This window comes from Homalodisca vitripennis, chromosome 3, assembly GCF_021130785.1.
Source record: "Homalodisca vitripennis isolate AUS2020 chromosome 3, UT_GWSS_2.1, whole genome shotgun sequence".
Lineage (NCBI taxonomy): Eukaryota > Metazoa > Arthropoda > Insecta > Hemiptera > Cicadellidae > Homalodisca > Homalodisca vitripennis.
This window is the reverse complement of record NC_060209.1, coordinates 63,492,414-63,510,074: the sequence shown is the minus strand read 5'-3', so window position 1 is coordinate 63,510,074 and position 17,661 is coordinate 63,492,414.

Genomic DNA, 17,661 nt, shown 5'->3' with positions numbered 1-17,661 from the left:
AAGTCGTTGCCACCACTCCATCGGACCAGGAGGCATCCAGACAGCCCCGACCTGTCACCCCGGTGGAACTAGGTACCGCGGCGTGCCGTATCCTTCAGGAGAACTTGGGGCGTCATGACCCACAGGGTCTTGATCTTGTCCAGGTTGTCCCCTTTCCGCAGTCTGGGCAAAGCACGCCCATGGATGGATACGGGAGACCCCTTATACTTTGGAAAGTGCACGGATGCCTCCTTTGAAGAGCGTCTGGCACGCCTTTCAGCGAAATCATATGGTCACGGTGCCGGTTTTCGGTGACGTCCCGGGCGAAAGCGAACCTCGACGAGGCGCTAGGAAGGCAAGCCCCCTACGAAATGACGTCACGGGGGCATGGAGTGTGCCACCACGTTTGGTTACTGGGTTGGTTAAGAGAGTCATAGTTACTCCCGTCGTTTACCCAAACTTGCTTGAATTCTTTTCTTTAACATTCAAATTACTGGGCATAAATAACATTGCGTCAACAGCCGTGGAGGCCATCGCTATGCTTTGTAGCTGTCTAAGTCGGATTCTCCTGGTCTGTGCCAGTTCTGAGTCGATCATTGAACATTGACCTCGGAGACATGAGGCCTCCTGAATGGGACTGACCCGATACGGCCCCGCACACGACCAGACAGCCAAAGCCTTACAGAAAGGAAGATCTGGGTGAGGCCAAGGCGTGCTACAGAACTGAGAATAACGACGGCGCAAACGCCGCGTGAATGACAGCCTGCTCGGGAGCGAAACCGCACGCCTCACAGCGACGCCGCAACCGCCGATCGACTTGCCCAGGCCCGGCTTCCGGCACGCTCCCAACCAAGCCCGATGCGTCCCGATCTTCAGAGTCAATCCTTTTCCGAAGTTACGGATCAAGTTTGCCGAATTCCCTTACCTATATTATTACCTATTTTAGACTAGAGGCTTTCGAGACCTGCTGCGGTTATCCATTTTACGAATGTTTTTACAAATTATAATTTCGCTTCCACTCTCATAATCATACAATCTATTGTAGAATTCTCCGGTTTAAATGATCAAGATATAATTATTACCTTAAATGAAGAGGATGTATTTGAGTTTAAATTTTCTGAAATTATACTAAATTGTACTACTTAAAAAAGTTTATATACACATTTTAATATGATGTACCAAACTATACCAGGTAAATAACAAAATTTTAACTTGAGCTACTTTCAACTTCAATTTCGAAATAAACTAATAGATTTGCAACAAAACAGTTCCTGATGCAAGTTTTTTACTTCTCATTCAAAAGTAGAGAACTCTTAGTGATAAGTGAAAAAAATAAAGAATCCTTAGAAGAGTTAATAAGTGCAGAGCTGCCAAAATTTATTTAGACTTATTGGTTTATGCGTTATAATGTACGTTATGCTAGCTGACCCGGCTACGCTGTGGTTTGGTTATCATTCATATATTAAAACATATTGAACGGCTTATTTTCTCTCTTTCTTGTTCCTGGCCACTTTTAACATACTAGCAATTATTTGTGGCTTCCCTTCCAAGTTTCTAGACTGCACGTCAATGAGCACAGATCAAGAAAATCCGTATACAAGTTTATAATTATTGGCATTGTAATATAATCTTTCTTAAATCGCATTACATGACTTTTAACATTACAGTACTTAACAAGCACAGCATACTTAACATTTGCTAAAACATTTAAATCAGCGTGGCAAAGAAAAGCAATGCTTGCCAGAAAAGTTAAAGACATGTTTTTGCTGGCGTAACCAAAATGGTCGTCAAGACATATCTCACGGAGCGACATACACCATCACTTCTAAAGAAACCGTCTGGCACGAAGCAATTTTCAGATGACTAAAATTATATAATCCATCTTTAGAAAATCAGTTAATGTTATCGACAGAAGCTTTGATTATATAGCTTCCTCTGAGCTATTGATATCTAATGACAACGCTTACATCAACGGTCCTTTTTAAAGAGAACTGTGATTAATTGACTAAAACAAAGTGTATGGTCATGGTTGTGCTAGTTCATAGCAATACATATAAGTTTTACATATATATGCTACAAGATTCCTAGATATGTAGTTAATTATTATATGAATAATCGTTATTACACAATGCCATCTTAAATATTATAGAGCTGAGTTGCAACTAGAACCTAGGTTTTAATCATTATCGTACGAGTTCACTCTACCACGTCTCGTGTAACAGAATACACTGAAACCCATAGCTTATTTTATTCTCGAAATGTCCTTTTGAAGTTCAAAACTAAATCTTGCACAATTTACTATTCTACTGAGATTCAAACCACGAAATTTGACCAAAATCTAGAGATATATGTACACGGTAATAAAAATAATTATTTAGTAATTATTGATGTAGGTTTGAGCTTACTTCGAATTCTAAACATGAAATCTAACTCGAAACATGCAGTAGGTCGTTAGAGTATCTAAAGCTTAGCCATATGGCCATAATTCAACACGTCGTTGTCAATATAGAAATGATGATTCGTGGTAGATTTTATGTCCAGAGCTCAATTAATTCTTTATTCTCACTCTGAGTTATAGGATTTGCGTATGCTCAGCCAAAACCCATGGACATTAAACGCACCATCATCGAGATATATTTTGTATATATGCAAATAAATGGATATAACGTAATAATAAGGTACACACTTAATCTAGAGGGCAAGAACTAAAATGATATAAAATCAAGCTTTCAATTATGTTGTTTCTTTTAACTTTTTTAGGTAGGAGTCTCTCTCTCTCTCTCTCTCTCTCTCTCTCTCTCTCTCTCTCTCTCTCTCTCTCTCTCTCTCTCCCTCTCTCTCTTCACTCTCACGTGGTCTACAGATTTCTGGACTAAATGTTGTGACAGTCTTAGATTTTATTCACTATATGCTACTCAATTTTACTCAACTCAAATATTTGCTCTATAGTACTTTTAAAAAGATTTTTTTTATTTAAAAGTGTATTAATTATCTTTTCAAAAAGGCATCTTTTATAATTTTTTTTTTGTATTTTTTAGACAAATAATTTTTATAAAACTTTGGTTCAATTTAAGTGTACAATTTATAACGCAGTATAGATTTAATACATAACTGTGATTAATAACAATATTATGAAATTTACATTTAAGAAATTCATTACTTTATTACCTTAAATATCAAATTTCATAGAAACTTCAGAATATAGCTAAGGCGTGTTGAATCATTTAGAATATTAAATAGGAGAACAAAAACAATAATAATAAATTAGTAAAAGTCTTTCAATGATTTGGCTTCGTTAACAGATTATCAATAGGTTTAAACATTGAGATATAGAAGTATATAACATATAAATATTTACTAGTAAAACCAACTATTGCAATCCGTTTATGTGATCAGTTTATTATTAAAATTTTCCTATATTTAAAAACTACTTTAGTACATATATTCCTATTGCTAATGTTTATACATTTTAACTGCAATATGTAACTTATTTTAATTATTTTAGGGAGTAGACCGGCATTGCTCGACAGTAAAAGTAGTTAGGTAAGATCAGATTGCCATACAGTGCTCGGCTACCACCACGTATATTGGGAGCTTGTTCGATTCTCACGTCAATAACGCCTCTTATTGTGTTTACTATGCACACTGAGAACATAGGGAGCTCACATCTTACACAGTAGGAAGTCTCTAATTAGTCCCAGGGGACTTGTCCGTCCAATATTGGAAAGCGTTACCAACGTAAGCACACATATTGTGTTTATTTTGCACACAGGGAATACTGGGAGCTCGTAACGTACACAGTAGGAAGTCTCTAATTAGTCCTAGGGGACTTGTCCGTCAATATTGGAAGCGTTACCAACGTAAGCACACATATTGTGTTTATTGTGCACACAGGGAATACTGGGAGCTCGTAACGTACACAGTAGGAAGTCTCTAATTAGTCCCAGGGGACTTGTCCGTCAATATTGGAAGCGTTACCAACGTAAGCACACATATTGTGTTTATTGTGCACACAGGGAATACTGGGAGCTCGTAACGTACACAGTAGGAAGTCTCTAATTAGTCCCAGGGGACTATTCCGTCAATATTGGAAGCGTTACCAACGTAAGCACACATATTGTGTTTATTGTGCACACAGGGAATACTGGGAGCTCGTAACGTACACAGTAGGAAGTCTCTAATTAGTCCCAGGGGACTATTCCGTCAATATTGGAAGCGTTACCAACGTAAGCACACATATTTGGTTTATTGTGCACACAGGGAATACTGGGAGCTCGTAACGTACACAGTAGGAAGTCTCTAATTAGTCCCAGGGGACTATTCCGTCAATATTGGAAGCGTTACCAACGTAAGCACACATATTGTGTTTATTGTGCACACAGGGAATACTGGGAGCTCGTAACGTACACAGTAGGAAGTCTCTAATTAGTCCTAGGGGACTTGTCCGTCAATATTGGAAGCGTTACCAACGTAAGCACACATATTGTGTTTATTGTGCACACAGGGAATACTGGGAGCTCGTAACGTACACAGTAGGAAGTCTCTAATTAGTCCCAGGGGACTTGTCCGTCAATATTGGAAGCGTTACCAACGTAAGCACACATATTGTGTTTATTGTGCACACAGGGAATACTGGGAGCTCGTAACGTACACAGTAGGAAGTCTCTAATTAGTCCCAGGGGACTATTCCGTCAATATTGGAAGCGTTACCAACGTAAGCACACATATTGTGTTTATTGTGCACACAGGGAATACTGGGAGCTCGTAACGTACACAGTAGGAAGTCTCTAATTAGTCCTAGGGGACTTGTCCGTCAATATTGGAAGCGTTACCAACGTAAGCACACATATTGTGTTTATTGTGCACACAGGGAATACTGGGAGCTCGTAACGTACACAGTAGGAAGTCTCTAATTAGTCCCAGGGGACTATTCCGTCAATATTGGAAGCGTTACCAACGTAAGCACACATATTGTGTTTATTGTGCACACAGGGAATACTGGGAGCTCGTAAGGTACACAGTAGGAAGCCTCTCATCATTCCAGGGGAATTGTCTTTCAGATATTTTCTTATTGTGTTCACTCTTCACACAAGGAACACTGGCAATTCGCAACTTACGCCCTAGTAAACCTGTAATTAGCCAAATAGGATTTGCCTGGCAGACCCTGTAAGCATTTAGCACGTAAATCACACGTCTTATTTTATTTTATCTGCTCAAACAGAACACAGGGAGCTTGCAACTTACACAGTAAGAAGTCCGTTTCTAGGCCCAGAGAACAGGTTTTTTGTTTTCCGTCGCGGTTCTGATACCAGAGTAGTCTCTAGTATATGGTATTTTAATGATAAATTAATTACATGGTATAACAATTGTCATATATAAAATGTTTCGAGCAGATAATTCTTCTGTTAGTTATTAGCAGTCACGTTTATTTAAATAATTGTCAAAGTAAATTTTAAAGCCTCAAATTGATACTAGAACATCCAAAGGTCCGTAAAAAGCAATTTTGAGATGGAAAATAGCATACCATCTAAGAGCATTTGCATGTTTTGTATACTGCAAATACATTGAAGAACGGGGAGTCATGTATATACAAGGTTTAGTGTCTGGTTACAAATACCATATCACTGCAATTTTATAGACTAGCCGCGTATGTTATAATGATGTTGCTAAATTACAACAAGAGTTTTCCAATTTTTACATGTTTTACCTTAAGGCAACTTCTTTTTTTCTCATTATTTTAATCATCTAGCTATCCAATTCAACCCCGTTAAACTAAAATCTATTATTGTGTGTTTTTAGACACGTGATATTCATATTATGTTGAATTTGAATTGCCCATCATGGTGTTCTTGTCATAGTTTTTCTTAGTGTTCTTTACTCACTTTCTAAGTATATTTTTCATTATTATTGCTACAACACCTTGCATAGTCAGCAGTATTGTATCTTAGCGAAGGCCGTCCATTTTCTGGCTATTTTCACCTTTTTGTAAAAATAATAATTTATATAGTCATCATCGGAATGAAACTGTGATCCAAAAGGTATATATATATATATATATATATATATATATATATATATATATATATATATATATTATATTCATTGATAAATTTTAATAGGCTGTTGGCCAATTTAAAAGAATAACTTATTATTTCACCGCACCAAAAGTATTCCTGCAAGTTCCTGAAAATCTTTGAAAGCTATTACTTTTATTATCAGACACGTTCTCACCTATACAAGTATTGAGTATCCTATACTTTTGTAACCATTTTTTTATCTAACTGTTATATATGTACATAATTGTATTATTGAGTCCATACGCTATCAATACCCAACTTATTGATACATACTGATCACTGATATCATCACCCAAGTAATATGCTTACGTGATGCAAACAGTTAAATATAATAGCTCCTGACTTAATGTCCAAATACACAAACTCGCCTGTAAAATGATTTTACAAACAGAGAGTTAACTACAAAGGTTTTGCTTCAAATTAAAACATAGCTAAAGAAATAGAGTATTATTGAGGCTATATGCTCAAATTCAAACAACAGAACAGAAAAGAGATCAACATGTAAAATAATGGCTAGATGTAAAGCTATAACTTTTCAGTTATTAGAACTTTTAATTAAAGCTGTCATCTTCAGATAACTTGTTTCTTAAATAATGAACATCGGCCAATGCTGTAATTTTGTCGATATTAATTAAAAGATGAGTTATCGTTTGGGAATAAAACTATATTAAAAATATATTAAATATTAAAAATACTATTCATTTCATCGCTCAGGATTTGTACTTTTTAGCTCTTAAAACTGTTAAAGCTATTTTATAGGCTTATCTTAAAGGTTCTCTATTTACTTTGAAAGTTAATGTCTTGGGCGTCTACAACTTTTAAGATGTATTAACACTCAATAAAAACAAAAATTGATACTGCTATAGTTCTTGGCATTAATTATATTTTAAATTGTGTTCTTTATTTTTTCGGCAAATGTAATAAAGTATCCATGGACCAATTTCAGATTATAAGGACTGTTATTTAATAACGGCATATACAGAGGGTTCAGAATAGGGTACTAGGGTATGTATGTGGATCATTGTTCTAACGGTTTAATAGAAAAATGCCTTATAAACATAGCTTGATCAAAGTGTCATTTAGCTGTTGGTCCCAATTTTGTATATTATTAAAAATAATATCTCTAAAACTAGTATAGCTGCATGCAGTAAAAGCAGCACGAAATTTGGGTTAAATAGGAAAATAACTTTAGCAAATCATGGTGTATTGTACTTCAATATAAAAAAAATAGCAACTGTTAAATAAATATAAGTAAAATATAAAAACAAATAGTGGCTTACTTGATTTGCACGCTTTTAAGTTTTGCTCGAATAAAATAACATCTAGATTGAAAAAAATTATATAAGAACTGTTTTCTTGTTGACTATACTGTTTACTGGAAAATATTGTGGAAAGTTACTGTGGAAAGAAATGCGGAACTGAAGTAGTGATTACAGAAAAAGAGTGTAATAAGTTTATAACAAATAACTTCATAGACAAGAAACCAATAATCCTTGTCATAAAAGTTGCCATCTCTAAATATATCACATTTGGACGTGTAAAGTTCGATGGGCATAAATCAAGACCAGTCTTGGACATCCTAAGTTAGATTTATGTATACCACAAAGTTATATTCATCAATATATTTTGAAATTAGGGCAATCTTCATTCTAATAGTTATGTATGTAGTAAGTTAAATATATGTATAAGTCGGTGGAGTTTAATATTTACAATCCATTAGTAGAGTTAATTTTATTTAAGAACACTTACTATCATTGAAATAGTTCAGGGTAAAATCAATACTGGCGAACCATATACCTATCGTCCAATTTAATGGCCGTCTCTCATTGGTGGATTCACCACGTGGTCTCGTCTGTCTGTATGATTAGTAATAATAAAGTGAAGCATTAAGGCGTAATGCTTCGTTTTCTACATAGACTACGACAAATTTAGTGATAACAAAGTTTGTATATAACATGATTTTTATTTTAAAGAATTAATTTAATAACCTACGTAGAACCCATTTATAACCATTGAAAACTGATCCAGACTTATTATTATGGAATGATAATGTAAGCAAACAATCGAGGATAGCTACATACAGCTTTCCTGCTACTTTCTAGTTGCAGCGTGGGATCATTCATTCTCGCCTCTCGCTTCCTTCGCGGCGACTGCGATCCACAACACCCCCTCTAAGATCCTCACCCTCATAGCCCGTTCATACGCAGTATTTTTTAAAAGTACTTGACCCTCTTTGATCCAGGCAAACGCCAGCTGACAATCCTTGACCATGGTCTTGGCTTGGTTGAGTAAAGCATTCGTATAGCTGGTTAAGTGTTCGGGTAAGTGTTCGTTAATTTAAATAGACGACGGACTGTAAGCCGAACTGATGTGAACTGCATCGAGGTTCCTTTTTAACTCAGCGGCCTAAAGGCAATCGGCGCGAACTGGTCAACTCACAAAGCGTACGACTATGTTCAGTAGACGGGCCTGACGACCTCGTGGAGATCCCAGACGGTGCACTGCACAAACGTCATCGCGTCACTATGGAGTATTGATTGCTGCTACAATAGCTGTCAAAAATGCAAATACATTTTCATTTCATGTCACTTAAACGCCGGATATTTCTAGAGTCTGCATCCACTTATACTGTTGCGTGCCCTGCATCTATTCCTTCATGGTGGGCACTTCCTATGATGGTGAATTACACTTCGTTCCCAGCTGAGCAAATTTGTCCCACCGCAACTCATTTTCAGCTTTGAGGGAATCGTTGGATGACTCGAACGATCCACCTATATTTTTTAACGTTTTTTTTTCAGTTTCACACAGTTTAAAGTTGAAACTTTTATTTATTTTGGATTGAAAATCACCAATTTCATTAATAAGAGTAGTATTAAAATTGTTTTTGAGGTCCGTAATTGCTTGGAGAATACTAGACTTATTCACAGTCACTATTATTTACTGATATAGCTCCTTTACACTTTTCAAGGATGACATTTGTTCGTCTAGTCAGTTTTTTAAAGGTCAAAATTAGTACATTTCGTGTGAAACATATTTGTTTATTAAACACATTTAACCGAGTCATCATCTGCAGTAGCATTGAACAAATACCTCATATAGCGCCTTAGCAATGAAGTGTGATTGAAAGAGTAGTCTACACACACCATCCATTAACCCTTAAAATAAGAGACAAAAAAGTATATTCCAGCTTCAATAAAAAAATTGGCTGTAATTATAAAAAATTCTTTTAAGTGTTTAGTATAATAGCAACAGCTTATAATCCGCACAACATAAAACAAAACGAGGTCAATCAAGTGATATCAGTCGATAAGCCTAATTTAAGCACACTAATAGCGGGACAGGATGTAAGCGGGAGCGGACCAGCAAGGTCAGCACTGATAAGAGCAGCGCGCTTTCCTCATTGGTGATTAGATAAGGACTGGGTTAATACTTGGGTAAGATTAAAATATATGACATTCCTATCAAGGTATTGCAGATACTGACATTCAGACGAACTGTCTTTGATCTTTGAACCATAAAATGAATACGGTTCTTCCTCATACTAAGATTATAGTCTCTATTCAGGAATCCTAGTAATAATATTTATTGGACCTCCGGACAGACAGATGGATAATTACATGTTTTTAAACAGATCCCATCGAGCCGTTAATAATAGTGTCAAAATATTTAAGCGTAAATTTTTTTTTATTTGTATTTTTTAAATACAAATTTATTTATATTTCAATTTTATTACATTTGATCACAATTATGTAGGAGTTAGGCCGAACTGAAGTTCTAGAATACGCATTTTATTCACTGAGGCTGAGACAAGTCGGCTGATTGTACCTTGGTGGCAAGATGAGATGTAAACTTGTTATCCAAGCTTTAACTTTTCTATACAAGTTCAGATACGTGGACTGACTGTATATTGTTATATTACTTTAAATTCGATCTTAAAGATACTTAATATCCATTGATATGTCTAAGCACATAAGGTACTACAGGGTAGTCCTTACATATTATTTTAAATTAGTTTACACTCAGAATAAAAGTACTTGGCCATCATAACAACGTTTTTCATGAGACGGGAATTTGAAATGTAAAGGTCGAGCTTTATACAAAAATAATTGCATCGTTACAAGAAAATAGTTTTGTTTTATAAATGTAATAAACACGATATGCTTGGTGTGGCGTAGCACTTTCTTATCCCTACAGTTTTTATTCCTGAATCCTTAAGGTTTCTATAAATTAGAGTTGTAGTACTTCCCTTCACCTTACCTCAAATGGTAATCAAGAAGTTATATTGATTTCCAGTTAATATTTATCGTATAGCCTAGGTTTCTGTTATTTTTCCTGTTACAGGCTCATTATGCTGGAAAACACAATTAAATATCCGTGTAATGGCTATCTTCCAATGATCGCTATTGGTCTTGTAAATTTTAATATTTTATAACCAACACACAAAATACATTTACATTCGAGTTGCAGTATAAGAAGAACAAGAGCTTCCTGCGGTGAATCATAATATTGTGCACGTAATGGAATTGTCACAATGAATGGTTGGAGTTATGTACTATCTAAGTGAATGTAGCTATAAGGCCCATATAAGGAATGAGCTAATTTTTAATCTTTGTGGACATAGCGCTAATATGAAACAAATTTCTCGATTCCATCTGTTACTTCTATAGTTATTTCTGCCATTTGGTCATCAATGAGTAAAATACCGTTGTTGGATATCAACGTATTTTGAAGTTTAGTACTGTGAGACTATAACGCCACCACCCGGAAAAGCATCGCTCATGAAGCAAGTGGTAAAATCTTATTAGAAATAATTCCAGGGGTTAATAATAATAATCAGAGGTTTAATTAGCTTCTTTTCCTATGTGAACAGTAAAAAATAAAATAAACAATAACCTCAATCTCCAAAATAAACATTAAAAAACACCTCAATATATATTCTGTTTTCGAATATTCATATATGCCAGATATTATGATTATAAAAAATTACACATCCTGTCAGTAAATGTCTGTTTGCACGTAAACAAAATTATTGTTTATGACTATTATATTGAGTGTCAATGAATTGGTATGAGGTTTACTGTTTACCACCAAGTATCAAAGAATAAACTTTCCAGTATTTCTTGAAGCTCAATAATTATTTGAGGAAGCGTTAAATTAAAGCAATGAGTACATACCAAAATTCTTGTTACTGTTACATGTAATACACAAGAATATCAGAGCCGACAGTGGTAGAATCATCTTGAGCTGTGTACAACCTTTGCATATAAAAAAAACTTAAAGTTTTCCTTATGTGGACCACAATTGAAATTGTGTGTCCCACTTAAGGTAACAATTCGTACTTTTTTCTTGATTACTTTTTCCAAGATTTACAAATAGATTTTGTTTGCAATTTGATAATACAAATTTTATACCCTTTTCAAATTTCACGGATATTTCCGACTAACTTTTCAACTATGAAATATAAAATTTTTTTTTGCACGGTCAGCTTTTTTTGTGTTAAGAACTAAATTGTAGGTAAAATATAGTATTATAACAAATTACGTTCTGAAAAAATTCAATCATTTTTGTCTATATATCTATATCTAAATAATATGCATTCAAGAATTCTGACCTTGAAATTGTAGTTTTGTTAATCCAAGTTCACTCGTTAATATATAGTGGAAGGAAGGTTCAAGACATAATACCGTGGAAAGTGAGTCATGTAGCTTCTCTTCTTATTATAAGTTAATAATTTATACCATATCATAAGACAAAAGGACAGAACACCACGTAGCGAGGCTAAGAATAACAGGGGGCGTAAATAACAATTTTGTATCCCAAATATAATAACCACAAAACCAATATTTATACATTACAACATAGAATAATTGAATACTGGCAAATAAAATAATACTACCAATAAAATTAACTCGGATTAAATCATACCCTTGGTTATCATATGTTTTTATTGGCTAAGCAGTTTGATACGTAAGTTCAAATTTGGCTTACAACGAATAGCAATTCTTAATTAAAATTGAGATAAAAATTCATGCACATTTAATATCATGCTATTTTTGCTGCTAAAATTTAATTTATAATAATAATACATAATAAAATTCATAGTTCCTTTTCGTTGGAATGGAACTATTATTTTTAAAACCTAATTATTACTTTTAATAGTATTTGTATTTCGTTTTATATATATATATATATATATATATATATATATATAATTTTTTTTTTTTTTTTTTTTTTTACTAGCAGGACCCGACAGACGTTGTTCCTTGTACACACGTCTTTAATTCGAAAATTTTAAACCTTTGATTAATCGGTAACAATCTGGGCTGTTTTGATAAAAATGTCTAGATTAAAAAAGTTATTACAATATCTAACTTCATCACATGTACATTTAATCACACCTCGACCAACCGATAGTGTGTGAGTATAATATGAGTGATGTGAAATGTAGAGGATGTTTTTAATGAAAAACTTACTTAATCTGAAGGTAAAAAAGTTGCAAACAAACTATTTTATAACAGGTATATTTTTTCAATTTACATAACTTAATTTATCGTAGAGAATGCCCATTGAATTGTACAATATTTTTTGTTAATCCTTCAAGAGTATACACAACACAAATTAGATTATTTTCCGATAGGGCTGAAGTATAATAAGTGACCCACATCCATTCACAATCGAATTATTGATATTTCTGAATAGCCAATATAACTACTATCCGAAATAGATTGATTATTGTTATAGTACGTAAGGCTGAAGTATAAGTGGCCACCATCACAATCGAATTATAGATATTTTTGAATAGGCCTATCTAAACTACTAAAATGACGAACTGAATTAGATAATTAGTAGTTATTTAAAGGCTGAATTTTAATAAAGCGTGCCAACATCGCATTAAAAATTATTGAATATTTCTAATTTAGCCTATCTAAAAATAACCGAATTTCATTATCTTTATATTTCTTGTGTGCGTGTGTATGGAGCTGAACTCCTCCCTAAGATGGGAGTGGACCATCTTGGAATGTTTTTATTATTTTTATCTCAGCAGAATGCGCTACGATCACAGTTTCAAATCTGTTTTCTATTTTAATTCCAGGTTTTCCTGACAGTTTGTGCTGCTATCAAATATGTGTGTTTGTTTGTAACATTGTCTGTAATTATTGTGTGAGTGCTATTTGTAATATTACCATTAATAGAGATTAAAGATGTTTGAATGTACATAAAAAACTATAGTCCATTCATTGAAGTTATTGAACTAATTTTGAACTAATTTATTGAACGAAGTGAGTAGGTCGCTGTAACCTAAGTAAGCATACAAATCAAAAGGTTGTGTTTCTATGTGTAAATAACTATTGTTAACAGTTTGGTCACATCAGTTCAAATTAAGTAGCATATAAATCACATGATTGAAATAACTATTCGTCCCTCTTCCGCGAAAAGACGTGGCATTTTTCTGGAAAAAATAAAATTCTGTATAATAGTACATAATGATATGAGTAACTTAATGAATATGTAATTTTAATTAAGAATTAACTTCTAGATAAAAAATGTATTAACAACATAGACTACGGTAATCTAAAATACTAAGAAGTATTCCCTATAGGTCCTGAAGTAACAATAAGTGGCCACCATCACAATCGAATTATTAATATTCTGATTAATCTATCTAAAACTACAGAATTACATTATAATTATTAAAAATTACAGTATAGTATCGGACTGGTCAACAGAATTTAATTTTTGATCTAATATACTAAATAAGTATTCCCTATAGGTCTGAAGTATAATAAGTGGGCCACCATCTCAATTTCGAATTATTGATATTTCTGAATAGCCCTATCTAAAGTACTAAAATGAAGATCCAAGTTAGATTATAGTTATTTAAAGCTGAAGTATAATAAGCAGCACACCATCTTAGTCGAAATTATTGATACTAGACTTCTGATTAGCCTATCGAAAACTACTGAATTTCATTATAGTTATTTAAAAAATTACAGCATAGTAATCAGAACTGGCCATACGAATTTAATTTAAAAACCAATTCCTACACTATTAACAATAGTGTATTCAACACATGTGATTCGTATGCTACTTATTTGATGAACTAATCTGACCAATTTTGGACTGCAGATTAAAAATGTAATAAATTACAACAAATTATTTTAAATCCATTAGTTTAAAACTTGATTATCTAAAAATGTTAACATATTGTTATTCACACATTAGAAACACAACCTTTTGATTTGTATGCTAATTAGGTTATTGAGGGTTAATGCGACCCAATAATCTCATATTAATGTACTATTACAATTTTAGAACACACACTCACACAATAATTTTACACAATGTTTTTATTTTTTATTTTCTTCTTTTTGCCTGTTGGCTGGCCTTTATTTAAACTTATAACGCGGCCACGTAGTACACTTTTTATAAACTTCATTCTATTATATTTTAATGTTATTTGCCGTGCGTATTTACTTTTGAAACGATGAACCATACAAACTCAAACAACACACACACATTGATTAGCAGCTCTATATTGTCGGGAAAACCTGGGATTAAAATCGAAGAACATTTGAAACTGCGATTGTAGCGCATTCCCTTCCAAGATCAACACTTAATAATTTACTAAGAATTTCACTTAAAAGCTAAAAACTTCCAATTTTATATCTGGATTAATTCTCTATCCTCCAAAGTGGAGTAAAGAATATATTGAGAATAAGAAGTGGTGTTTTTTTATATGTTTATGCTAACTCTATGCTTTCAAGACTATAATTGATTAAACGTATGGCTGTGTTGTAATATTATAATGTTTACATAGAACAATATTAGTGAAAATTTAACTTTGCAATCTTGCATTAGGCTACTTGATCAAGCACTTTATAATAACGTAATCTAAAAGTAAACAAATGTTTCCGCCCCCCTGCCTCTTTTTGGTGAACTTCAGCAGCTGAAAAATATTTACAGCTGTTAAGTATCAGTTCACTTTGTTATTACGTGTCGTAGCACAGTCTGTCGGATCCAATATAAAACACTTCCAACATCAACAACAAATTTATAGTTGTTGTTTTATAATTTATAATTAAATTAAATATTTGACCAAAATAAATAACTATAATGAAATTCAGTAGTTTGGATAGGCTATTCAAAATATCTATAATCTATAATTCCGATTGTGATGGTGGCTGCTTCTTTTATACTTCAGGCTTTAAATAACTAAAATCCAATTCGGATAGGAGTTTGGATAGGCTATTCTGAAATATCATTAAATTCGATGTTTTTGTGTGAAGTGGAGGCCACTTATTATACTTCAGCCCTGTCGGAAAAAAAATCCATCTAATTTGTTTATGTACCAACTCCTGAGAAGGATTAACAAGAAAAATTTTGTACATTCAATAACATTACGATAAATTAGTTGTAAATTTAAAATATATATACTTGTACACTCCTGAAGGATTTAACAAAAAAATATTGTACATTCAATAGACATTACGATAAATTAAGTTGTAAATTAAAAAATTATACATTGTTATAAACTTAGTAATTTAAAATTAGACAGTGTATAATGTCCGGAACTAGGCCAAATCACTGTATTTATATTTAATTTAAAAACCAATTCCTACACTATATAACAATAATGTAGTTATTCACACAATGTGATTTTATTGTATTGATACTTAATTTGAACTTACGTTCCAATCTGACTGAAGGTGCAGATTAAAAAATGTAAATTTTCTACACAACAAATTATTTTAATTTCATCCAATTAGTTTTTTAAACTTGTTGATAATCTAAACTGTTAACAATATTCACACATAGAAACACAACCTTTTGATTTTGTATGCTACTTAGTTTTATTTGAGGTATGCGACCAATATACTTATTCCACACTTCAATAAATGTGCAAAATGAGTTTCAATAACTTCAATTATAATAACTATAGTTAAACATCTTCAAATCTCTATTAAATGTATTATAACAATTAGCACTCACACAATAATTACAGTAGAATGTTACAAAACATCTACACAAATTTGATAGCAGCACCAAAAATGTCCGGGAAAACTGGGATCCTGGATAAATAGAAAGAAAAAAAACATTTATGGCTGTGTTGTAATATTAATAATGTTTACTTAGAACAATTGGTGAAACTTCATCTTTTGGCAATCTGTCATTACACTACTGATTCAAGACACTTTACAAATTTAAAATATGAACTTTCTAAATTTTAATTGTGATACAAATGTTTCGGCATCTTTTATGAACTTCAGCTGAAAATATTCACAGCTGTTAATTATCAGTTCACTTTGTATTACGTGTCGTTTCGTGGCGCATGTCTGGCGGATCCAAGTGTAAACACACTCCAACCGTCTCAACAACAACTTACTATATATAAAAAATTAATTAATTAAATAAACTATTAAAATTGGACCGACTTATGAATCTAAAACCATTCTCGGATCCAACTGAAGGAGAAACACACAAAAAGTTTCATTAAAATCGGTCCAACCCGTTTAGGAGGAGTTTTCATTAACATACACACGCACACAAGGAAATTGAAATATATATAAAGATTAATATATATATTTTTATATATAAAGATATATATATTATAATATATATATATATATTTATCTATATTATATATATATATATTTTATATAGAATTATAAACTTTAATAGTAATAAATATTTAAATAGATTATGGTTACATAACGCTTTAGACACAAAAGTGATACCAAGATAATGTCCCTATTCGTACATTATTCCACTTCCAATACATTTTCGGTATCCCCTACACACCGAGTGTATGTCAACACATATGTTCGGTGCTGTTGCCATTTTGCGATATGTGTTACATATTCAGGCAAGCTCTCTTTGGTATCCTCTGGAGCCAGACCGCCCTCTTCCATACTTTTTTCGTCTCCTGGGATACTGAAACTGCCATATTCTATTTTTTACTGCAAATACCTAAATACTACTTTGAAATAACTAAATTCCTGACTAATATGGCCTAATATAATAATCCAGTGAAATGTAATTAATAACGGGGTATTAAAAGAAACAGTATTAATGAAATTTTCATTAAAATTGTTTTGAAGTTTACACAGTCCCATTACGAAATAAATACATTAATTAATATGAATATTAAAGAGCTCACACTTGCTAAAGCTATGGTTTGAAATCTACGTAAATAGAAACTTGTTTAAGATACAAGTATATAAAAATATTATTTTTTTGTTTGACGGTTTATGCTTAACTTATCGACTGAAAAAAACTGTTTACATAAATTTGGAAATATTTAATGACTTTAAATTATTAAACTATGTTCGTGAGGACATTAAGTGGATCATTCTGAACGCAGAGGATTTAATTTTTCATCATATTATATGTTCTTAAGAAATAATGCTCCCCAATATTTTCAATGTTTCCCAGCCCCCTCCCCCTACATCGCTTGCATTATGTTTTGATTATATACCCGCAAAATTATCCCTTTGCCACGGTAAATGTTTTTCTTCATCGCAAAAGTGTTCATAAATTATTTATTTTTAACCTCATAAAACTGCTGTTTTAACAACACAATGCTGGAGTTGTAAAGAAATATTCC